General features: G+C 45.1%; 1 protein-coding gene across 6 annotated transcripts in view; it reads right to left on the bottom strand.

Moving 5' to 3' along the window:
- Window positions 1-26,022, bottom strand: part of LOC122548458 (tyrosine-protein kinase Fyn) — a 336,794-nt gene that overhangs the window by 249,584 nt on the left and 61,188 nt on the right. For 5 of the 6 annotated variants that reach the window (XM_043687161.2, XM_087983880.1, XM_043687155.2 and 2 more), the window contains exon 2: window positions 17,308-17,537. The exons of the other annotated variant lie outside the window; for it this stretch is intronic. The gene's annotated coding sequence lies outside the window, so the exon portion shown is untranslated. The remainder of the gene's footprint in view (window positions 1-17,307; window positions 17,538-26,022) is intronic. 6 annotated transcript variants of the gene reach the window in all.

Raw genomic sequence — 26,022 nt, 5'->3', positions numbered from 1 at the left:
GCACCTTTTACAGCTGCACCATAACCTCCCTGTTTTTAAACTCAATCCCATTTGCCTTCTTAATTACCTGTTTCATCTGCAGACCAACCTTTTGTGATTCATGCACAGGGACACCCAGGTCCCTCTGCTTAGCAGCACGCTGCAGGTTTTTACCATTCAAATAATAGTCCCTTTTACTGTTTTTCCTACCAAAATGGATGACTTCACATTTATTAATATTGTACTCCATCTGCCAAACCTTTGTCCACTCACTTAAACTATCTATGTCCCTTTGCAAAGTTTCACAGTCCTCTGCACACTTTGCTGTACCACACTCCTTTGTGTCATCCACAAGCTTTGACACAAATCATCTATATAAATTGTAAATAATTGCGATCCCAACACTGATCCCTAAGGCACACCACTAGTCACTGATTGCCAGCCAGAATAGCACTCATTTATCCCCACTCTTTGCTTCTTGTCAGTCAACCAATCCTCCATCCACGCTAATACTCTACCCCTAACACCATGCATCCTTATCTTATGCCACGAGCGTGGAATTACAGATGTAGGGACGGTTCTTGGAGGAAGGCACACCACCCTGAGTCAGGCTGTAATTTGCCCCGTAAAAATGGGAAAAGGACAAGTCTTTGTGAAGCTGATCGCCATGCCCAGCAGTACAACTCTTTAATCCACTTGGGCGTTCTTCAGTTTGCTGAGAACTGGCAGACCCGGTGCAACATTCAACAGTGTCACCCTCACGCAGAAGCGACTTCATCGCTTTCTTGGGAATGACATCACAGCCCAAAAGAAGTGAATGTTAAAGAAAAGCATGGCTGGCTCAAAGGTAGAAGACAGAGGGTGGTGGTGGAGGGTTGTTTTTCAGACTGGAGTGCCACAAGGATCAGTGCTGGGCCCACTACTTTTCATCATTTATATCAATGACTTGGATGTGAACACAACAGGTACAGCTAGTCAGTTTGCAGATGACATCAAAATTGGAGGTGTAGTGGACAGCGAAGAAGGTTACCTCAGATTACAATAGGATCTTGATCAGATGAGCCACTGGGCTGAGAAGTGGCAGATGGAGTTTAATTTAGGTAAATGCGAGGTGCTGCATTATTTCAACTCCCCCTCCCACTCTGACGAGGACATGGAGGTCCTGGGCCTCCTTCACCGCCGCTCCCTCACCACCAGGAGGAAGAATGCCTCAGCTTCCGCCTCGGAACACTTCAACCCCAGGGCATCAATGTGGACTTCACCTGTTTCCTCATTTCTCCTTCCCCCACCTCACCCCAGTTCCAAACTTCCAGCTCAGCACTGTCCCCATGACTTGTCCTACCTACCTACCTTCTTTTCCACCTATCCACTCCACCCTCCCCCCGACCTATCACCTTCATCCTCTCCCCCTCTCACCTATTGTACTCTATGCTACTTTCTCCCCACCCCCACCCTCCTCTCATTTATCTCTCCACCCTTCAGGCTTTCTGCCTGTATTCCTGAAGAAGGGCTTTTGCCCGAAACATCGATTTTACTGCTCCTCGGATGTTGCCTGAACTGATGTGCTTTTCCACCGCCACTCTAATCTAGACCTAGGTTGGCAAATCTTAGCAGGTCTTATACACTTAATGGTAAGGTCCTAGGGAGTGTTGCCAGGGTTGGAAGATCTGAGCTATAGGGAGAGACTGAAGCTGGAGGCTGGAGCTGTTTTCCCTGGTACTGAGGAGGCTGAGGAGTGATCTTATAGAGGTTTATAAAATCATGAGGAGCATGGATAGGACAAAGTCTTTTCCCGGGGGGGGGGGGGAAATTCCACAACTAGAGGGTATAGGAGGGCAACCTTTTCACGCAGAGGGTGGTGCGTGTATGGAATGAGCTGCCAGAAGAAGTGGTGGAGGCTGGTACAATTGCACCATTTAAAAGGCATTTGGATGGGTATATGAATAGGAAGGGTTTGGAGGGATATGGGCCGGGTGCTGGCAGGTGGGACTAGATTGGGTTGGGATATCTGGTCGACCTGGACAGGTTGGACCGAAGGGTCTGTTTCCATGCTGTACATCTCTGTGACTCTATGACTGGCACTGGCAGCGAGATGCCTTAGTTCAACAATTTCTAGCCCATGAACTTCACAAAATGCATTCACGTGAAATGCTGTATTGACAGGCCCCATCGCCAGACCATGGCAACACGACGCCTGGAGGAAGAGCGACTCATCTTCTGCCTAGGAACCCTCCAACCACACGGGATGAATGCAGATTTCTCCAGCTTCCTCATTTCGCCTTCCCCCAACTTATCTCAGTCCCAACCCTCGGACTCAGCACCGCCTTCTTGACCTGCAATCTTCTTCCCGAACTCTCCGCCCCCATCCCCCTCTCCGGCCTATCACCCTCACCTTAACCTCCTTCCACCTATCGCATTCCCAATGCCCCTCCCCCAAGTCTCTCCTCCCTACCTTTTATCTTAGCCTGCTTGGCACACCCTCCTCATTCCTGAAGAAGGGCTTATGCCCGAAACGTCGATTCTCCTGCTCCTTGGATGCTGCCTGACCTGCTGCGCTTTTCCAGCAACACATTTTTAAGCTCTGATCCCCAGCACCTGCAGTCCTCACTTTCTCCTAGGCCCCAAAGTACACATATACCAATCCCACCTTGGTTAAAAAGAAAAATGATGCCAATAAAAGATCACATTTTGAATGTTTCCCACAAATTGATAGCCTGCACTGTATGAAAATGTAAAGTAGAGTGTAGGTGGAGGCTTCGTCTTTGTGAGGGAGACAGTTTCACTGAAGAATCCAAGTAAAAATGCCCCCAATTTCAAACATCCAGTCATCATCTCTTCAACAAAAAAACTCAACAAGTTGTGATTATTTGGAATGCACTGTCGGAATGGCTGGCGGAAGCAGATTCAGCAGCTGCTTTCAAAAGGAAACTGGATAGATACCAGAAAAATGGGCATTTATTGGGCTAAGGGGGAAAGAGCAGCTGAGTGGGTCTAAGTAGACAACTCTTTCAATGAGCTAGCACAGGCAGTGTGGGCAGCATGGTCACTTTCTCTGCTGCGTGATTTGCTGCATTATTTTGATAACTATCTTCAAGATGAATAGTCAGCAATGCAAACTCTGCATGAAGTACAGCTATTACAAGTCAGACATTAATGCAATTATACCAGACCAGTAAAACGAGGATCACAGCAAAGATTTCCATAAATCAGCTTCTCAGCATATTTGCAATAAAAGCTCTCAAAGTAATAATCCCACTCACACACTGTCAGCGCAATAACGTGTGCCTAGTCCCATTGACTTTGACAACGAATGATTATGACGAGGGAAAGAAATAATCAACCACAAAACAAATGGGTTTATAAAACCATGAGGGGGGTAGATAAGGTGAAACACAAGGGTCTTTCTCCAGGGTAGGGGAGTTCACAACTAGACGGTACAGGTTTAAAGTGAGAGGAGAAAGATGTAAAAGGGACCTGAGGCACCCTCTTCACACAGAGTATGTAGAATGAACTGCCAGAGGAAGTGGTAAATACAGGTACAGTTAGAACATTTAAAAAGCATTTGGACAGGTACATGAATAGGAAAGGTTTCGAGTGATATGGCCAAACACAGGCGAATGGGGCTAGTTTAGTTTGGGGAAATTTGGACAGCATGGATGAGATGGACTGATGCGTCTGCTTTCATGCTGTACAACTCTATGCCTCTAAACTTCTGCCAAATCATCAAATCTTTCTTGACTGACCCATCAGGAAGTTTGTTCTGGGGTGGGAGACCATCACCAAGCTGCAGCTCAGCTCCTGGCTCCAGGCAACATTCCCAACTTCCACAGAAAACAAGGGAACACAAGCATCAATTCTCCGATGGGGCCTTCTTGGAATTTTGCTGAGCAAAATTCACTCGGACATCAATGTGCCTTATTCACTTGTGAGTCACTTTGGAAAGGCAAGGACTAAGGAGTGATAGTCACCGTGGCTTTGTGCATGGGGAATCATGTCTCACTAACTTGCTTGAGCTTTTTAAGAGATGACAAAGAGGATTGATGAAGACAGAGTGGTGGACATTGTCGACATGGATTTCAGCAAGGCGTTTGACAAGGTTCCACAGAGTAGGCTGGTTATAAGGTTAGATCATATGAGGTCTGGGAGAGCTAGCCAATTCGATACAAAATTGGCTTGAAGGTAGGAGACAGAGGGTGGTAATGAAGGGATGCTTCTCAGACTGGAGGCCTGTGACCAGTCGTGTGCCACAAGGATCAGTGCTGGGTCTACTGCTTTTTATCATGTATATCAACGATTTGGATGTGAAGATAGGAAATATGGTAAGTAAGCTTGCAGGTGACACCAAAATTGGTAGTGTAGCGAAGGTTATCTTGGAGTACAACAGGACATTGATCAAATGGGTCAATGGGCTGAGGAGTGGCAGATGGTGTTTAATCTAGATAAATGCAAGGTGGTGCATCTTGGGAAGGCAAATCAGGGCAGAACTTACATAGTTAATGATAGGGCCCTGGGGAGTGTTGCCAAACAAGAAACTTTGAGGTACAGGTTCATTGTTCATTGAAAGTGGAGTCACAAGTAGACAGGGTAATGATGAAGGCATTTGGCATGCTTACCTACGTTAGTCAGAACATTGAAGAAGCTGGGATGTCATGTTGCAGCTGTACAGGACATTGGTGGGGCCACTTTTAGAATACGGTGTACAATTCCTTCTACAGGAAGGATGTTATGAAACTTGAAAGGGTTCAGAAAAGATTTACAAGGATATTGCCAGCATTGGAGCAATTGGGAGAGGCTGAATAGGCTAGGGCTTTACTCCCTGAAGTGTTGGAAGCTGAGGGCTGATCTTATAGAGGTTTATAAAAGAATGAGAGACATGGATAGCGTAAGTAGTTAAGATCTTTCCCCTAGGATGGTAGAGTCCAACATTAGAAGTATAAGTTTAAGGTGAGATGGGAAAGATTTAAAAGGGACCTGATGGGCAACTTTTCCACACAGAGGATGGTGTGTGTATGGAATGAGCTGCCGGAGGAAGTGGTGGAGGCTGGTACAATTACAATATTAAAAGGCATCAGGATGGGTATATGAATAGGAAGGGTTTAGAGGGATATGGGCCAAATGCTGGCAAATTGAAACATGTCAGATTGGGATGTCTTTGAGGAGAAAGTGAGGTCTGCAGATGCTGGAGATCAGAGCTGAAAATGTGTTGCTGGAAAAGCACAGCAGGTCAGGCAGCATCCAGGGAATAGGAGAATCGACGTTTCGGGCATAAGCCCTTCTTCAGGAAGGGCTTATTCCTGAAGAAGGGCTTATGCCCGAAACATCGATTCTCCTGTTCCCTGGATGCTGCCTGACCTGCTGTGCTTTTCCAGCAACACATTTTCAGATTGGGATGTCTGGATGACATGGTCAGGTTGGACTGAAGGGTCTGTTTCCTCGCTTTATTTTGAAGAACAAGATGGTCGGAAGGCAGAAATTATTTTTACTCAGAAGGTTGTAAGCCTTTGGAATTTTGTACTGCAGAGGCCTTCAAGAAACTTGGAGCCTGGTTAGCTCAGTTGGCTGGATGCCTGGTGAGTGATGGCAACAGCGCAGGTTCAATTCCTGAGGTTACCATGAAGCCTCAGGTGGGGTGGTGACACTCAAGTTAAACTTGTCATCTCTCTCAAATGAGAGCGCTGCCTTATGATCTCTCATAGGGTGGATAGCCTCTGGGAAGTTAGGAGGAGAGTTATTCACTGCAGTGTTCTAGCCTCTGACCTGCTCTTGTAGTCATCACTGTGTTTATGCAGCGAGATCAGTTGAGTCTCTGTTCAATGTTAAGCCCAGAATATTGATAGTGCGGGATCCAGTGATGGTAACACTATTGAATGTCAAGGGGCAGTGGTTTGATCGTCTCTTACTGGAGATGGTTATTGCCTGGCATTGTGTGGCACTAATATTACTTGCCACATTTCAGCCCAAGTATAGATATTGTCCAGATCCTAGTGTATTTGAAGATGGACTGCTTCAATATCTGAGGTGTTGCGAATGGTGCTGAACATCCCCACTTCTGACCTTATGATGGAGGGAAGGTCATTGATGAAGCATTTGAAGATGGTTGGGCCTCGGACAGTACTCTGAGGAACTCCTGCAGAGACATCCTGGGGCTCAGATGACTGACCTCAAACAACCACAACCATCTTCCTATGTGCCAGGTATGACACCAACCAGCAGAGGGCGTACCCCTCAGTTCCTATTATCTATAGCTCTAATAGGGATATTTGATGTCACATTCGGTCAAATACAGCCTTGATATAAAGTCTGTCACTCTCACCTCCACTCTGGAATTCAGCTGTTTTGTGGTGCTGGGGACCACTGGAGGAGGCAGAGATGGATCATCCACATCTGGCTGAAGATTTCTGCAAATGCTTCAGCCTTTATCTTGATATGTGGGACTCTTCCATCATTGAGGTTGGGGATATTTGTGGAGCCTCCCTCTCCAGTGAATTGTTTAATTCTCCACCAGCAGTCATGACTGGATGTGGCAGGACTGCAGAGCTTGAATCTGATCTGTTGGTTGTGGGATCGCTTAGCTCTGTCAATCACCTGTTGCTTATGCTATCCGGCAGGTGAGGTAGTCCTGTTTGGTAGCTTCATCAGGTTGACACCTTATCTTCAGGTCTACCTGATCCTGCTCCTGGCATGCCCTCCTGCACGCTCCATTGAACCAGGGTTGATCCCCTGGCTTGATGGTAATGGTTGAGTAGGGAACCTGCTGAGCTACGAGGTGACAGATTGCGCTGGAGTATAATTCTGCTGCTGTGATTGGCCCAGTATCTCATGGATGCCCAATCTTGAGTTGCTCAATCTGTTTGACATCTGTCCCATCTAGCACGAGGATAATGCCACTTAACATGATGGAGGGCATTCTTAGTGTGAAGGTGGGACTTTGTCTCCACAAGGACTGTGCGGTGGTCACTCTTACTGATACTGTCATGGACAGATGCATCTGCAGCTGGAGGGTTGGTAAGGATGGCATATCAAGTATGTTGTTTCCTCTTGATGGTTCCCTCACCACCTGCTGCAGACACAGTCACGCAGTTATAGCATTTAGGACCCAATCAGCTCGATCAGTACTACTGCTGCCGAGCCACTCTTGGTGGTGGACATTGAAATCCCCCCACCCCAGAGGCCATGCCACCCTCAGTGCTCCCTCCAAGTGTGGCTCAACATGGAGGTGTACTGAGCTGAGGGAGGTCGTTATGTGGTACTCAGTGGGAGGTTTCCCATGGTCGATCTGATGCCATGAGGTTTCATGGGGGTCCAGAGTCAATGTTGAGGATTCCCAAGGCAGCTCCCTCCTGATTATATCCCACTGCGCTCCCAGCTCTGCTGAGTCTGCCTCCCAGTGGGACAGGATGCACCCAGGGACGGTGATGGCGGTGTTCAGCCATGATAAAAAAAGATCAGGGGACATTGAGAGGAATCAAGAGGGTGAGCTGGCCTGTGCCCCACTTTTGTTCTCAATATATTCTGTCATTTTTACTTAGGCATAGGCAATCCACTTTCAGAACAATGAGGTTGGACAAATGGCAAGGAGGGAGTAATGTTAAAGAGTTGGAGACAGCTTGGCCAGATACAGTGGGAGATGCATCTCCAAAGCTGGGGAAGTGACGGGAAAATTGCTGAAGGAAGCAGAAGGAAACTCAATCAAGCGGAGGCAGAGGTGAGGTTAAACCATACAATGGAAAACCTGCCTCATGTAAAACAAAGGCTAAGGTAACAAATTCAATTTACTGTAAAATATGATTAATTACACAAATCACAAATTCAAAAACATACCAGAAAAAATATTCAAGCGTGTCAATGTATCAATAACTCATTATGGTGAATATTTGAAATGAGCACCACCTGCAAATCACATTTGGGTTAAAATGTTCACATGCCCAGCTTAGCAGCGCTGCGAGTACCCATCTCCCCAAGGACTGCAATGGCACACGAAGGCAGCTCCCCGCCCTCTTCTCAGGGAGGATCTGAGGTGGACAATAACTGCCAGCCCTTGCCCGCGAGACTCACATCCCGTGAGCGATCAGAAAGGAAAATAATTCACAGAATCGAGCCAGGCAGCGGAGGTACACAGCAGCAACCACAAAAGGCTCCATGATTGAGTCAGCGGGGAGCCAAGGAGTCGATCTGACTGCATATTAAAACATGCAGGAACCAAGACGCTCAAGCAATCTTTGTTCGGGTTGTCAAATGTCAAGTTATGCTGATTACAGAGGTGCTTATTTACCACCACAGATGAGTGCCTTTGTGTCGAAATGGGTGAGACATCATCTCTGAGGTGCCACCTCTTAATGGATTTTAATCACGGGGAGAAGCCCACAAAGTACACAGTTTGCAAATCGTTCCTCCCACCACCCTCCTCAACTCCCCCACCTTTTCATCCAATGGCATTTATACATCACTGGTGCAGATTTAAACACCTCACTGCATTCACCCGCTGCACAGCAAAGCAGAAAACACAGATGCACTGAAGAAAGAAACAAAGGCTGACAACTAAAGACCAAAAACTGTTTATTGGCTCCAGAGTGTCTGGAGCTGGAAGAATTGACAAGATGCTTAGCTAGTCACTTATTCGAGAAATGAAGTTGTTCCTGCCTTTTATAACAATATAAAACATCAACACTTAAGTGCCTCCATGACCAAACAGTGTGTTAAAATGTAGGCACACAGCCTAAAGAGAATTAGAATCAGCCATTCCCTCTCTGGGCAAGATCAACATGCAAATGTTAGCTGACACACAGAGAAGGATTTCAACAGGGTCATTTGAAATTAGCCCCTTTGTCATCAGGTTAGGGAAAGCTGCCAGAATTCCCATTCCCAATTATGGAGCAGCGAACTCTACCAGAAAGTGCATGGATAAGGTCAGGCTCATCTTTAACGGCTGTAACGGTCAGTTAACCTGCTGGCAGACGAGTGAATGACGCCGATGAGGTAGTGCAGAACTGCTGTAGTGCAACTCACAGCAGCGTGTGCCGGAGGCTCAGGGAGGGGGAAGTGGGGGGGGGAAAAATATTGTTTAAATGTGTGTTAGCAAAATCAGGAATGTCCAGCCTCAAAGGTGAAGGATCAGTCAGATACACAGTGGTCCCAATAACAACTCCGCAATGACCACGTGGGGTTGGATAGGTTGAGAGCACTCCACTCCAGTGTGGTCAGTACATTAAACCTGGTGGCAAAGCTCCTGGCCTCAACATGGTGCCTGATGGGAAACATGCCATCATGTAGCTCTTTAAAATGGATTTTACAATATAATTGAGCCAGGATTGGCACACAGAGGAGATTACATTCCAGAGCGACCTGGATCTCGCGGAGTGGTGGGCAGGCAGTTTGAAAGTCAGATGGCCTTCACCATTAGTGCTGCCTTGCATTTAATCCCTGCAGACTGATCTCTAACTGACTTTCCATCTAGACTCCTGTCCCAAGAAAAGAGCTCTCCTTCATTCGATCTGCTACCCATTCCATAGAAACTCAACATAAGCTCGAAAGACAGCTCCTCATTTCTCTACTCATCACACTACAACCTCCCCATCTTGCCAATTAATAAATTCCACCTGTGCAGTGGACACATACACATATGCCTGCCACGGGCCTTCAGCACCAACCAATGCAAAAGATGTTACTTTCAGGTGGTTGCAATGAAGGCACTTCTGCCTCTGGAACCCACGCCTCCTCCACCCCCCCCCCCCCCACCCACCTCCACACACACACACACACACACAGAGTCCCCACATCCAGGTGGGTGAAACATGATATACGTGGCACGAGTGTTTGATTTTATCTTTCTGGCCCCAGCGTGGGGTACACTGAGCAGTACATCCTTGTGGAAGAGTACAGGTTCTTCACTCAATAATCGAGCAGCGAATGAGTCAGCCAACTGATACAGTCACATGTGGCGGAACAATTTGAGGTCGTCAATTCATACCCAAGAAGCAAACAGCAGAAGACTGAGGTGTATTTGGTCTAAGTGTGATGTTTCCATCAGCTCTTTGTCACCGATACAATTTACAGGCAATGCTCTAGAATATTTTAAAAGATATACATGTATTCACACTAAGGGGTAGGATCAGCTGCATCATGAATGGTCAACTCCAGCTACAGGACATGAAGGCACTGAATCAGAATCTCAGCCACACTTCCCCACAATTGCAATGAGCACGTCGTTCAGTTCTGGAGAAAGGAAAGCATTCTCCTGCTTTCCCATTCAGATCAGTCTGTGCCTCCTACTAGTGGTTAAGAGTAATAGCAATTCTCATGCTTCGAGAAAGAAAAGGTAAATGATATTTATTGCCGATTTGTTAACAGATTGATGTTAAGACCAATTGGGACCACTGTGTATCTGACTGATGCTTCACCTTTGAGACTGGACATTCCTGATTTTGCTAACTCATATTTAAACATTATTTCTTTCCCCCTCCCCTCCCCCACCGAGCATCCGGCACATGCTGCTGTGAGTTGCACTGCAGCAGTTCTGCCATCATTCATTCACCTGCCAGCGGGTTAACTGACTATTACAGCCATTAAAGATGAGCCTGACTTTATCCATGCACGCTCTGGCAGAGTTCGCTGCTCCGTAATTGGGAATGGGGATTCTGGCAGCTTTCCCTGTGACCTGACAACAGTGAGACTTATTTCAAATGGCCCTGCTGAAATCCTGCCTTGTGTCAGCTAACGTATCACAAACTAACTGACCCGGTTACTGTCAGGACATAGGAACACAAGTAAGCCATTGAGTCTGCCCCATCTTTCAGTGAGATTGTGGCTGTGATCTGATCAATCTCATCTGCGGTCCCTGCCTTTTCCACATTACCTTGGATTCTCTTACTGATTAAAAACCTGTCTCAGCCTTGAATATACTTAATGACGCATCTTCGACAGCCCTCTGCGGTAAAGAATTCCACAGATTCATTATACTCAGAGAAGAAATTCCTCCTCATGACTGCCTTAAATGGGTGACCCCCTTACTCCAAGATTATGTTCTCTGGTCCTGGACTCTCTCACAAGGGAAACAGCCTTTCCATATCCACCCTGCCCAGTTTCAATGGGGTCAACTCTCATTCTTCGAAATTCCAATGGGATAGGTCCAACCTACTCAGTGTCCCTCATAAGACAGCCCCTCCATACCCTGGATCAACCTTGTGAGCTATCCTTGGACTGCTCCAACGATAGCATACATTTCCTTTAATAATCGGCCCAAAAATGTTCACAGTATTTCAGCTGCGGTCTGACTGGTGTCATGAATATAAAGATTTTGCTCAAACTATACATTTCCCTTGGAAATAAAGGCCAATAATTCCACTTACCTTCCCTTTAACCTGCTGAAATTGGATGCTTTTTGTGATTTGTGTTCTGTAGTATATCTTCATTTGCCTAATATTCACCTTTTCTACTCTTCCAACCAAAGTACATAACCTTACATTGTCCAACATTATATTCCATCTACCAAGTTTCTGCCCTCTCTCACTCACTGTGCTTATATCCCTCTGCAGGCTCCACATCATACACACCTCTTGCCATCTCACCTGTTACTAAGTCAACACAAACTTGGCAATAGTGCATTCACTTTCCTCATCCAACTCTTTCATACATATTGTAAATAATTGCTGCCCCCAGTCATAGTCAGCCATCTTGAAAATGGCCCCCTTATCCCAACTTTGTTTTCTATTAGTTAGCCAATCCTGTATCTATGCTACTTCCAACACCATGGGCTTTTCCCTTAATAATTAGCCTCATGTGTGGTGATTTATCAAACACCTTCAGAAAATTCAAATAAACACAATCCACTTCTTTCTCATACTTATTCTGTTTGTTATTGCCTCAAAAGATTCTTGCAAATCTGACAGGTGTTATCTCCCTTCATGAAGTCCTGACTAGATTAGATTCCCTACAGTGTGAAAACAGGCCCTTCGGAGGGTCGGTGTGGACTTGTTGGGCCGAAGAGTAACCCACCCAGACCCATTTCCCTCTGACTGATGCACCTAACACTATAGACAATTTAACATGGCCAATTCACCTGGCCTGCACATCTTTGGACTTTGGGAAGAAACCCATGCAGACGCGGGGAGAATGTGCAAACTCCACACAGACAGTCACCCGAGGCTGGAATTGAACCTGGGACCCTATTGCTGTGAGGCAGCAGTGCTAACCACTGAGCCACCGTGCCGCCCCCACAGCAACTCTGGTTGTTGACTCCGTTTGCTTATATCATGTGTTTCTAAATGCTCTGCTGTTACATCCTTTAAAAGTGGTCTCTAACATTTTCCCAATGACCCATATTAAGCTAACTTGCAGATAGCTACCTGCTTTTTCTCTCCTTCCCTTTTTAAATAAAGGTGTTACATTGGCTGAATGACCTTTTTCCATACAGTAACCATTCTGTAACGTGTGCACTATTTACAATGCGCACTGCAGAAATTTGACAAAGACCCTTGGACAGCACCTGCCAAACCCATGACCACCACCATCTAGAAAGACAAGGGCATCAGATACAGGGGAATGCCCCACTTGCCAGCTCCCCTCCGAACCACTTGCCATCCTGATTTGAAAACATATTCCTTCACTGTTACTGCCTCCCTAACAGCATTGTGGGTCTATCTGCAGCACAAGGACTGCAATATTTCAAACAGACAGGTCACCAACCATCTTTAAGGGCAACTAGGGACAGGCAATAAATGTTGGCCAGCCAGCAATGACCATGTCCATGAGAGAATAAAAATAAGTGGCGGGACAGCCAACAGGATGTGGCCTATCTGAGGAAAGTTCTTATTCAGGCTTCCATCCAAAAGCAGTGTGCCAGCAGAAATGCAGTGGATGACATTTATTTGATTCTAAACAGTAAAGAACAAAATTTGCATCTAACCTTTTCACCCCACAGCTGAATTCCAGATTTACTGCGTGACAGTGTGGTGATAATTCTTTTCCTGAGGTAACCAAGTTGATATTAGATTTATACTTGGATACAGAAGACCAGTTAATAACACTACTGAGGGAGGATTTTCTACCTGCTGTTGAGGACAGCCAAACATTGTTGATAAACCAGAATAATTATATCCCAAACAAAACGGGACAGCACGGTGGCTCAGTGGTTAACACTGCTGCCTCACAGCACCAGGGACCCAGGTTTGATTCCAGCCTTAGGTGGTTGTCTGTGTGGAGTTTGCACATTCTCACAGTGTCTGCGTGGGTTTCCCCTCACAATTCAAAGATGTGCAGGTTAGGTGAACTGGCCGTGCTAAATTGCCCCTAGCATTCAGGGATGTGTAGATTAGGTGCATTAGTCAGGGGTAAATGTAGAGCAATAGGTTCAAGGAATGGGTCTGGGTGGGTTACTGCTTGGAGGGCTGGTGTGGACTTGGAGGGCTGAAGGGCCTGTTTCCACACTGTAGGAATCCTATTCTATAAAAAAAGTGTAAACTTAAATTTCTCAATCTATTGACCAATGGCTTAGTGCAGAATCCAGTGAGAGTGGCAAAGTGCCCTCGGATGGCTGAGTAGGAAAGCCTTCAGTCAATAACCAGCACCACCGTTTACTGTATTAGCCAGCTACGTTCAGGATTCAATGATTTACTTTTAAGGATACAGCTGCCATCATACAACAGGTCAAGAGGACATGGATTATGAAATGATGTTCGCAGGTCAGGGACTGACCCAAGGAAAGACTACTCAACTCAGCCTCATCACCAAACATTTTCTTTATTCAACAGGCAACATGGTGGCTCAGTGGTCAGCACTGCTGCCTCACAGCGCCAGAGACCTGGATTTGATTCCACCCTTGGGTGACTGGATGGAGTTTGTACATTGAACCATGTCTGTGTGGGTTTCCTCTGAGTGGTATTCCTTCCTTCCTTCACAAAGATATGCAGGTTAGGTGGAGCAACCATCCATTTCCCATGGCTGAAGGGGTAGGGTAAGTGGGTGAGATGCTCTTCAGAGGGTCAGTATGGGCTGAATGGCCTGCTTTCACACTGTAGGGATTCCATGATGCTTTCACAGGCTGAGGACACCGCTGGCCAGGCCAGCATTATTGATGCCCATCCCTAATTATACAGAGGGCAGTTTAGAGTCGGGAGTCACTTGTAGGTCAGACCAGATAAGAATGGCAGATTCCTTCCCTAAAGTATGTTAGGATTGATACGCAGAAAGCAAATCTTCCACATACACTGCACATTGTTTTCCTGTTCTGTTACGCTGATCAGATGGAGAAAGTTTGTGGCCAAACCAATTCTCAACTCAACAAGTCTAATTCATATGAGTCAGGAGCAGCTAACAGCCATTTGGCCCCTCAAGGCTGTTCCAGCATTCAGTACGACCATGGCTATTTGATTCCTTCACATCCCAGCCTAACCTTGATCAGTTTTCATCCCCTTGCTTAACAAGAATCCAACCTTAAAAATATTCAGGCTCTTCTTCCACCGCCTTTTGAGAAAGAAATCTCCACAGACCCCCAAGCCTCAGTCAGAAAATTATTTTATTCTCCTCTCTGCTTCCTGTTGGCCAGCCAATCTTCTATCCATGCCAATACATTACAATACTATACCATGAGCTTTTACTCATTGCAATAACCTTTAATGTGGCACTCTGTCAAATACCTTCTGGAAACAAAAGTTTCACGGCCTTCAAACTCCAAAATAAACCAGAAGCTTTCTTCATTTTTTTCCTGAATTGCAGAAAGCATTTATTTCTCCAGCTCAGAAGTTGTATCAGATTTCTTACAACAAGAAAAGCAAGCCGACATCTGAAGTGACGATGAAATACTGGAGAACTCACGTGGATTAATCTGACTTCCACTGAAGTGGGAATCATCACTGTTTCTTGTTTACTACATTCAGCTTATCATCTGCTAACTTACAGAAAGATATTTAATAGTTTTGTTTCAAAATAGCAAAGGACTTGTACCAAATTGATGATTAATTCCCATGAAGAAAGTCATTCGTGAAATTTCAAAGCAAGACTGAGGCCAATGCATCAAAATACAACAGTAAGTCAGCCTGTCAGAAATGACAGACGATCAACCTCTACAGTCCAACCATCAAATCAGAAGCAATTCAATCTCCCCATACAACTAAAGCCTTCTCTTCTCAATTCAATGGTGTAGAATTGCACCGAAGCATCAGTTTCTAAGAGTACAAATGCAAATATGAATTTTATTCATGAAACAAGATTTTGAATGCACGTAAGAATCAGCCGCACAAATGCCATTGTTTGCGATTTGGTATTGAATGTCCAGGAACCAAGAAATATAATTTTCCATAAAAGGGAGTTTTATACGGACTTGCAGAGGAGACAAACAACTTCAGTTTAATAACTACAGCATATGTTGAAGTGAGTTAAAAACAGGAACAATAAGCTTTAACACCTGACAAAGAAAAAGTTCAGCAGGCAGTTGTCTTTTCCCTAGGATGGGGGATTTCGAGACCGGGGGCACATTTTTAAAGGTGAGAGGAGAGAGATTTAAAAAAAAGATGAGAGGCTTTTTTTTTTACACAGAGGGTGGTTCATGTGTGGAATGAACTTCCTGAGGAAGTGGTGGATGTGGGTACAGTTATAATGTTTGAAAGATATTTGGATAAGTACGTGAGTGGGCAAGGAGGGATATGGGCCAAATGCAGGGAGGTGGGACTAGCTTAGTTTGGATTATGTTCAGTATGGACTGGTTGGGCGAAAGGGTCTTTTTCCGTGCTGTATGACTCTATGACTCTATGTGATGACCCAGTGATAATACTGAACAAGTCAGACCCAGAGTGAAACTTGACCTGATGGATCACAAAGTTGATTTTTGCAGTTGGTTAATTTGCTGGTTAGTCACTGAAACTATAAATGCACGTTAATAAAAGAACACAAGTTTATTTTTGTTTAAATGCAATAGAAATGAAGGTTATATTATATGACAGTTTGGAAAGACCTCAAGATAAACAGCAAATCAAAGGGGCAGGATTTTCCACTCCCTGGAGCTGAAAGGGTGAGACAGTTGGGAAAAAATGAAATGAGAAAGCAAAATCAGAATCTCGTCGTGATAAAGTTTTCCCAATTTTTCTGACTACTTTATTGCCGTGTACTTCCATCTTGGTATTTGCCGACCTTGCCTCCTGTACTACCACCTCCGATTCTCCTTCCCAGAAACTAAAAGAATCCAGTTTCCAGGGTATATTGCAGCTTGCCACTTGCTTGCTCCATTTTCCCCCCCATAACCTTCGATTCCCTTCCTGATTAAAAGGCTGTCTCTCTGTCTCAGGTGATGAGCCCCCAGTGAGTGAGAAGGAAGTGCAGAGGGTGAGCTGGGTGAGAGCTGTTTAGTGGACACGATACACGTGAGATTCGATGAGAGGTGTGCGTGGTGGCAGAGTTAGAGTGAGTGCTGACTCGGAGTGTGAGAGATGGCGGAGGGGAAATGGTGGTACTTAGCCTTGCGAGCACAGAAGGTCATTCACCTTCTTCCTGCACTGCTGGGTGTTCTGCTGTACCACAGTTACGGCACTGACTTGGGCTACTATACTCCAGGCCAGCTGAGCCCGAAGGCATGGCCTCCGTTGCCAGTCATCAGGATAATGCTGATGACCAGCTCTTCTAAGCTAATGGCTGGGTCCTATCCAGTGTGATAACAGCTCAGCACTGCAGTGTCTGAAGTGGGGCACAACTTGACTTCAAAGGCAGGAAGAGTGTGGTGCTGGAAAAGCACAGCAGGTCAGGCAGCATCCGAGGAGCAGGAGAGTTGACGTTTCAGGCAAAAGCCCTTCATCAGGAATGAGGATTGTGGGCCGGGGGTGCTTAGAGATAAGTGGGAGGGGGTTGGGGTTGACGGAAAGGTAGCTGGGAATGTGATAGGAAGATGAAAGTGGGAGAGAAGGTGATAGGTCAGAGATCTCTCTCCTGATGAAGAGCTTATGCCCGATACGTCAATTTGCCTGGTCTGCAGATGCTGCCTGACCTGCTGTGCTTTTCCAGCACCACACTCTCGACTCTGATCTCCAGCATCTACAGTCCTCACTTTCTCCTTCAGAGGCGTGAACACCAGAAGGGCCCAGTAGCAGCCAGCACGTCCATCTCTCCTGCTGCAAGACTCCGCAGGAAGGATGCTGTGGAGACTGGGTGCATAAGGAATGAGGTGAAAAGCAGATGAATGTACAAGAGCAGTCATTCCCGAACTGTGGCAGACCGAGTGCCAGAAAACTCACTCCTAAAAACATCAACACAAAATTGGACAGTTCAGCCCAAACTTTCAACCTGTATCCCAGCAAGAACCCCTCCAATTACACAGATCCAATCCCAGCTCTAATTTTATTACTTTACCTGACCGTCGAGTTTTCTTACGGGTACTGCTGAGAGAGTTTGATGACGCCCTTCCAGTGCTCTTGGTCTAAACCACTTTTAAGTTCTGACCACTTGTAAACTCATATCCAAGTTCCCTCAGCTTGGAGAGTTCACAAACTAAAGCCCTTCTGGCGAGAGTTGAACGGAAAACCGGATCCTTTTGCCAAGAGGAATCTTCTCTTCTGGATTGATTTCCTGGTTCTTCTGAACTGTAGTCAAAACAAAAATTAACAGCCCTTAGTCTATTTTCCCTGTCTGTCATAAACCCAGCAGGATAAACACTTCATTAATTATCATCACAGTTACTGATAGCACTTTAACTGAACTGCATGCTTTCTTGGTAATGATGCCTTTCGTTCACTGTTCCAAATGACTTTCTGACCATTTCCTTTCAAAAGCAATTATCTTTAGAAACAGAAAAGATCTATCTGCCCCTATTTTTAAAAAAAACTTACATTCCACATATTTTACACATCTTTATCAGAGAGGGAGAAAGGTAAAGCATCACTTTCTGCAGATCTCTAAGAGATAATGACATGCTGTATATTAATGCAGTGAGACTAAAAAACGCCATGAAATTGCTCAGAGTGATCTGGGGAAGCTGTAGATAGGGGTGGAGGAATAGAAAACATTGGGGGCTCAGGGTAGGTGGGAAAATGTGGAGCATTGGATGAGTAGTCTCCCTTCATGCCTTATGATTCTCTATCCAATCAATATGGCATTAAATACCTTCACTTGCACCTCATGTTTACCAAATTGACAGCATGCCTCTGGAAAAGACAACACAAGGAGGAAGACAACTGCATTCACATAGTGCCTTTTCTGGCCTCAGGATGCCCCACAGTGCACATCAGACAGCTGCTAGAACATTTTATGTACCACTTTGAACACTGCAAAGCCTCACCAAGCACTGCACATGTGCATTATTGACGCAGAGCTATGATACTCCTTGTGAGGGGGCTCTAGAACCAGGAGACCAAATTACGTCCCGTATCTTTGCTCTTCCTTCGGATAACAATTAGCACGTTAACAGTCTCCTACAGTCACATGATTCTAACACAGCAGCAATGCACGGAAATGGTCAGCATAGCATGTCAAAGCAGAGAGCAACACTGTCTGCACAGACACATGTTCCTGCTGGTCTCATCTGTGGTTTTCATGTTGAACTGCAGCTGAAGATGAATCGTTAAACAAGATGAAAATTACTTGCTCCCAAAAGCACTTAAAATTAATGAAAAGCAATTTGCGTGCAATTACCATTCTTGTTCAAGCATCACAAATGTTAAGAAGTGAACTGAGGATTTGGGGAGAATTAATATTGCAAACACCGCTCAAAACAATGTGGCAGGCACAACTGACTGAAGAATAAAGATCCAAGCACCTGAACACTGAGAAGGGACTGCTTTCATTCGGAAAGCATTTTCTTCCCGCTGTGAATTACTGACAAGGGCCGGGCCAGTATTATCATTTTTTGAGATGGTAACAGAAAGAATTGATGAGGGTAATATCTTTGATGTGGTATATGTGGACTTCTAGAAGGCACTTGATATAATGCCACACAACAGTCTTGTAAGAAAAGTCATCGGCATGAAATAAAAGGGACAGTAGCCATAGGGATTTAACATTGGCTGAGTGATAGGAAACTGAGAGTCATGGTTAAAGGATAATTTTTGAGCAGGTGGGAGGTTTGCACTGGAGTTCCCCAGGGGTCAGTATTGAGACTCTCGCCTTTCCTAATCTTTATTCATGATCTAGATCTTGGGTGCAGAGGATGTTTTCGAACCTCGCAGATTAACATGAAATGTGGAAGAATTGTAAACCATGAGGTCAGTGTGAAAGACCGAAAGGTTGTTGACAAGTTGGTGGAGTGGGTGTATCGAGGGCGGACGTGGTTCAGGGTGAAGAAGAGTGCGGCGTTGCACTTTGTTGGGACGAATACTGAAGGACGACAGAAAATAGGGGGCACAATTCGAGAGGGGGTGCAGGAACATAAGGACCTCATGAAGGAAACCACAAGCAGGTTGGATGGAGTAGATAGGGAGAAACTGTTCCCACTTGGAAAAGAAACAAGAATGAAAAGGCATAGATTTAAAACTGATTTCCAAAGCAGCAAGTATGATGTGTGAGAATACTTTTTCGCACAGCAAATAATTAAAGTATGAAATGCATTGCTTGGAAACATGGTAAAGGTAGGTTTGATTGAGGTATTCAAAAGGGTATTGAATGACATAGTTGAATAGAAATGGTAGAGGCAATGAAATGGAGAAAAAGCAGGAGATTGGCACGATGTAATGATGCTCAGTTGAAGAGCTGGTGCAGCAACAACAGGCTGAATGATTTCCTGAACAACAACTCATCTTTTTTTCCTCTCTTCTACAGTTTATTTTCGGAGGCATTGACCTAGTCACCTCAACTAGTCACCTCAAAGTGTACATTTCTTTTTAAAAACAGTCTCACATAAATACACGTAAACACATGACCAGACAACTCTGAACCTCTTGCACAACTCAAAGGCTGAGGGGTGACCTTATAGAGGTTTATAAAATCATGAGGGGCATAGATAGGGTAAATAGACAAGGTCTTTTCCCTGGAGTGGGGGAGTCCAGAACGAGAGGGCATAGATTTAAGGTGAGAGGGAAAAGATTTAAAAGGGACTGAAGTGGCGACTTATTTTCACACAGAGGGTGGTATGTGTATGGAATGAGCTGCCAGAGGAAGTGGTGGAAGCTGGTACAATTGCAGCATTTAAAAGGCATCTGGATGGGGCATGAATAGGAAAGGTTGAGAAGGATATGGGCCAAGTGCTGGCAAATGGGACCTCCCCCAGCATGGACGGGTTGGAAAGAAGAATCTGTTTCTGTGCTGTACTGCTCTATGATTCTAACACTCTATAACTCAAAAATGAAACAAAAACTACTTCATAGAAGTCAAAGTTGAGAGCTCCCAGGTTTTCTTCTTCTGGATTACTATGTTTGAGGAATCCATCTGCAGATCAAATATAATTTGGGCAAGAGTGAGGTCACACACTTAGGTAGGAGGAATGTAGATGCAAAGTTTCTCTTTAGTGGGAAGAAATTAGAAACAGTTGATGTCCGGATGGGAAGGCGTCTCTGGAGGTTCACATGCCAGTTCAACAAACTATTTGGAAGACCATTGGCCTTTACCACAACAGGATGAGAGTACAGGAGTAGAGGTCTTGCTTCACTTCATGAGAACACTGCTGAGGCTGTGCCTGGAGCATTGTGTGCACCTCTGGTCTCCTTGCCGAGGGAAGGTTATAAAAAAAAAGTCTGACTCTAATTTTGCATTAATATGTGAAAAGAAGACCATTTGAATTTTGAAGCAACCATGCTTTGACAGAAATTCTAATTACTATCCTGAAAGTAAGCAACATTCTTCTTCCTAATGTGGATTTGCATTTTCAAACGTACAGTAAGTTGTGTTTTGCAATGACATTAACTAAGTAGTGACAGGGAGTAAAGGGGTAGCTGTAACCCCTCTGATTGAAAAGCAACCCAAGATCAGTAAATTCAACACAGATTGAAGATCAACCCGAGCTAATCTCTGGACACATTCACTGGGCAGCTGTTGGGTCAACTGTGTGACACTTGGGCTGTTCAAATCTGAGATTAGAAACACCAAAAGGAAGGTATGTGGCTCCCAATGACTTGGTATTGACCAACATGCATTGTGATCGCAGAAGCAGAAAGGCCCACAGTTTTACCTCTGAATGTGGGTGCAATCTCAGACAGACTGCCATGTGTCTCTCTCTACAGGTTCCAAATCAGTGCCAGACCATAAAGATGGAGGAGAAGCTTTCTCCTTGTTGCACTATCATGGCTTAGAATGATGGTGCAATGTGTGGTACCTGCAGAGATGTTGAGGACAGAGATGGAGAGCAGAGTGACCTACCCCACTGAAAAGAAGGATTATTTTTGAGAGATTGTTTAATGCCCATTTGCTTCCCCCTCTAAAGAGTAATATTCAAACAGAATGACCACTAAACAAATCACAAAAACAGAAGTTGGTGGAAAAGCTCAACAGGTCTGGCAGCATCTGTGGAGAGAAATCAGAGTTCGTGTTTCAGGGCTGGTGACCCTGCCTCAGGACTGAGCTGTTCCAGCAATTTCTGTTTTGTTTCTGATTTCCAGCATCTTTTGGTTTTTATTAAGAAAGATGACAATTTTGTAGTACACTTCAGGTAATTTTTAAAAAATTCTTTTGTGGGATATTGCCAGTAATCCTCCTCAAGATGTCTACTTGAAAATGCTAATTTGGTTGGAATAACAACGATAAATGAAGGACACAAACTCTGTGAGGGAGGGGTAACTGCAAACACAGAGATACCCAGATGCATGTGTGAACAATGCGTTGTTGGTGGTAGATTCACCAAGTCAGGATCATGAATGGAGGTGGAGGGCAGAAAATCAATGGCATTATGGTGTGCCTTTCTAACACACCGGCTCATTATGAACTGGAGTTCTGTGGCCGAGTCTGGGTACCCACACTGCACTGCATACCAATGCCATTAGAGTCAGTGTTGCGAAGATACCAGAATGGAGGAGCTGGGGCTGTTCTCACAATTTTGGAGGAGTCTTGATCCTTCAAAAACGGATTTGCTCAAAATCATGAAGGGTTGGGAGAAATGGCTTGAATGGACTGCCTGGGAGTGTAGGTGAGGTGGGAAAACTCTCAACATTTTATTAAAAAACTCAATAAGGACTTGAAGTGTCATAACATTCAATGATTGGGCCTTGTGCTGGAAAGTGGGTCTTGAGTAGGTATTGGTGTATATTTCAGAAGTATAGACAAGATCTCTTCTGTACTGTATGATGCTAAGTATCAATGACTAGAGGACAGCGATTAAAGCTGATTGGCAAAGGAACCAAAGATAATCTGAGGAAATATGTTTCTGCACAGGGAGCAATCAGGATCTTGGATGCACCGCCCAAAAACGCAATGAAAATGGATTCACTCGTGGCATTGGGGAAAGGGTGGGATGGGCTGAGCTGTTCATGCAGTCAGGTAGCACAGATATGATGGGGTGGATGTGTCATAGGTGTACTCTGGTTTGCTGGGCCAGTAAGTGGACAACCACGTTTCTGCAAATGTCAAGTCACACTGACCAGACTGAGCAAAGACAGTAAATTTCCTTCCTTAACATAGGAACAAACTAGGTAGGTTTTGAGTACTGTCCATCGTTACTCAATTAGCCAATTTAAATGCCACATACCCGTCCTTTATTCTGTACCAGGATGAGGGCTTCGCTGGCTAGGCAGCATTTATTGTTCATCCCTAATTGCCCAGAGGGCAGTTGAGTCAACCATGTTGTTGCGGGTCTGGAGTCACATGTACACCAGACCAGGTAAGGATGGCAGAGTTCTTCCCTAAAGGACGTTAGGTTTTACTAACAATTGGCAATTGATTTATAGTAGTCTTTCGATCCTTAATTCCAGATATTTATTGAATTCAAATTCCACCATCTGCCGTGGTGGGATTTGAACTTGTGTCTCTGTACCATGAGCCAGGGCTTACTCGTGCAGTTACAGTCACCCCACTACTGTAGCCACAGTTCTCCCAAAGAAATCTGCTCTGTGGAGATGTGGGAGGAAAAGGAAATTAATTTTACAAGGTGAACATCTTCACCCGAAAAGCCATGAAAAATATTTTTTTTTTCCTTTTTAAAATCCCTCAACAGAATTACACATCAGATCCTTCTGGGATATAAAAGATATAGATCAAGGAGGAACCCTACAGCATTAAAGAAGCAGGCTCAGGAAAAATGCTGCTTCCTACAGATGTTATTTCTGAAGCCCAAACCACAATGTCAAGAAATACAGCAAATCCCAAGCACATTTTAAGAGTCAGCGATGCCCATTAGTTCAGCTGCTCCCATCTTTATGTTCTTTTCAAATCAGAAACACAGTAAAGAAAATACCTTTGGTACATCTGTTATTTCAGCTCTGTCAAGCTCTGTGAAACAGGATAGTTAAAACACAGGGGCGAGTTTGTTTGAATGTCTGCTGGCTCTACCCTCCCCCATGACCTTCCAGCCACTCAGCTTTTTCAGAGGCAGTGCCATCACTGAATCACAGAAAGTGATGGTACAGGAGGAGGCCATTTGACCCCTCATGCCTGCACTGGTTTGTTAAATCAGCACCATTACCCAGTGCCAATCTCCTGATTTATCCTTATACCCATGAAAATATACTTTAACTAAATAACCAACCAAAGCCCCCATGAATGCCTCAATAGACCCTTGTTCCACCACACTTCCAGGCAGTGCATCCCATACTCCAACTAGAAAAGCTTTTCCTACCTCACATTTGCTTTGTTTACAAATTGCTTTCAATCTATGCCCTCCCTGATCTGATGAAGGTCAGCCAATTGACCTTGTGCCAATATCTTTCAGAACCTGAGGGGTTCAGGTATGTAATTCTTTGAAATTTATGTCACATGTAGACAAGGTGGTTAAAAAGGCATTTAGCACACTTGCCTACATAGCTCAGTCCTCTGAGTACAGAGGAACCTTGATTATCTGGTATTCCATTATCCGAATTTCGGTTATCCGGACAAGATCGCAAGGTCCCGATGCTTGGCTAATACTTGACATTTGATTATCCAAACATTTGATTATCCGAACAAAATACTCCCCGCCTGTGTTGTTCGGATAATCAAGGTTCCTCAGTATAGGAGTTGGAAGGTCATGTGAAGGTGACTGGAGTCTGGAGTTCTCTGCCCAGTTCAGGTTGCCCTGTTATAGGAAGGATATTATTATTATAGGAACATAGAACATAGAAAAATACAGCGCAGTACAGGCCCTTTGGCCCTCGATGTTGCGCCGATCCAAGCCCACCTAACCTACACTAGCCCACTATCCTCCATATGCCTATCCAATGCCCGTTTAAATGCCCATAAAGAGGGAGAGTCCACCACTGCTACTGACAGGGCATTCCATTAACTCACGACTCGCTGAGTAAAGAACCTACCCCTAACATCTGTCCTATACCTACCACCCCTTAATTCAAAGCTATGCCCCCTCGTAATAGCTGACTCCATACGTGGAAAAAGGTTCTCACGGTCAACCCTATCTAAACCCCTAAATCATCTTGTACACCTCTATCAAGTCACCCCTAAACCTTCTTTTCTCCAATGAAAACAATCCCAAGTGCCTCAGCCTTTCCTCATACGATCTTCCTACCATACCAGGCAACATCCTGGTAAACCTCCTCTGTACCCGTTCCAGTGCCTCCACATCCTTCCTATAGTATGGCGGCCAAAACTGCACACAATACTCCAGATATGGCCGCACCAGAGTCTTATACAACTGCAACATGAACTCAGGACTCCGGAACTCAATTCCTCTACAGGAAGGGTACTGTTAAGCTAGAAAGGGTTCAGAAGACATTTATCAGGATCGTGCTGGGTACAGAAGGTTTGAGTTATAAAGAAAGACTGAGACATTTTTACACTGGAACGTAACAGGTTAAGAGTTGATCTTATAGAGGTTTATAAAATCATTAGGGGTATAGATAGGCTTAAAGGTAAGTGTCTATCATGCCCATCAGCCGTGATTAAATGGTGAAGTGGAGTCGCTGGGCCAAATGGCCTTACTTCCACTCCTATGTCTTATGTCTTATGGTCTTTTCCCCAAAATGCGGGATTTCAAGGCGAGGGGACGTATTTTAAAGTGCAAGGAGAGAGATTACAAGAAGAAATGAGGGACAATTTTTTTTACAAAGAGGGTGGTTCACATGTGGAATGAACTTCCTGAGGAAGTGGTGGACATGGGTGCAATTACATTTAAAAGACACTGAGACAATTACATGTACAGGAAAGATTTGGAGGGATATGGACCAAGTGCACGCAGGTGGGACTAATTCAGCTTGGGATTATGTTTGGCATGGACCGAAGGGTTTCTTTCTGTGTTGCATGACTCTATGACTCTACAACACAGTGAAGACATAAGGTTTGGAGCAAGTGTCGAGATCGGGGGAGAGCAGAAACGATTTACAAGAATGAGAAATGTCAGCAAAGAGGAGACACTGAGCAAGTTGGGAGCGTCCTCCTTACAAGGAAGCAGGCAGACAGCAGATCTGATTGAGGTTTACAAAATCATGGGCAGGTTGGAGAGAGCAAATCGACAGAAATTGCTCCCCTCTCACAAAAGGGACCAGAATAAAAAGCAAACCGTACAAATGGGTGGCACGATGGCACAGTGGTTAGCACTGCTGCCTCACAGCGCCAGAGACCCGGGTTCAATTCCCGACTCAGGCGACTGACTGTGTGGAGTTTGCACGTTGTCTGCGTGGGTTTCCTCCGGGTGCTCCGGTTTCCTCCCACAATCCAAAAAAAAATGTGCAGGTCAGGTGAATTGGCCATGCTAAATTGCCTGTAGTGTTAGGTTAAAGGGGTAAATGTAGGGGTATGGGTGGGTTGCGCTTCGGCGGGTCGGTGTGGACTTGTTGGGCCGAAGGGCCTGTTTCCACACTGTAAGTAATCTAATTCCCCGCCAATGGCTATCTAGGCTTTTGCGAACAGTGACAGGTGGGAACTCGGATGTGAATTATTTCCTGGAGGAAATCCCCAGTACACTGTGATCTGGTCGGGGCCAGCTCCGTGAGGTGGGAGCTACCCCTCCCTCGCACCCACCCGGGTTGCCTCTCTCACAGACAGAGAGCTCTTTGGAGACCA

The sequence above is a fragment of the Chiloscyllium plagiosum genome, unplaced genomic scaffold (genome assembly GCF_037043375.1).
Source record: "Chiloscyllium plagiosum isolate Xiang-an unplaced genomic scaffold, Cpla_swu_hap1 HiC_scaffold_3, whole genome shotgun sequence".
Classification (NCBI taxonomy): domain Eukaryota; kingdom Metazoa; phylum Chordata; class Chondrichthyes; order Orectolobiformes; family Hemiscylliidae; genus Chiloscyllium; species Chiloscyllium plagiosum.
This window is presented reverse-complemented; position numbering and strand designations above follow the sequence as displayed.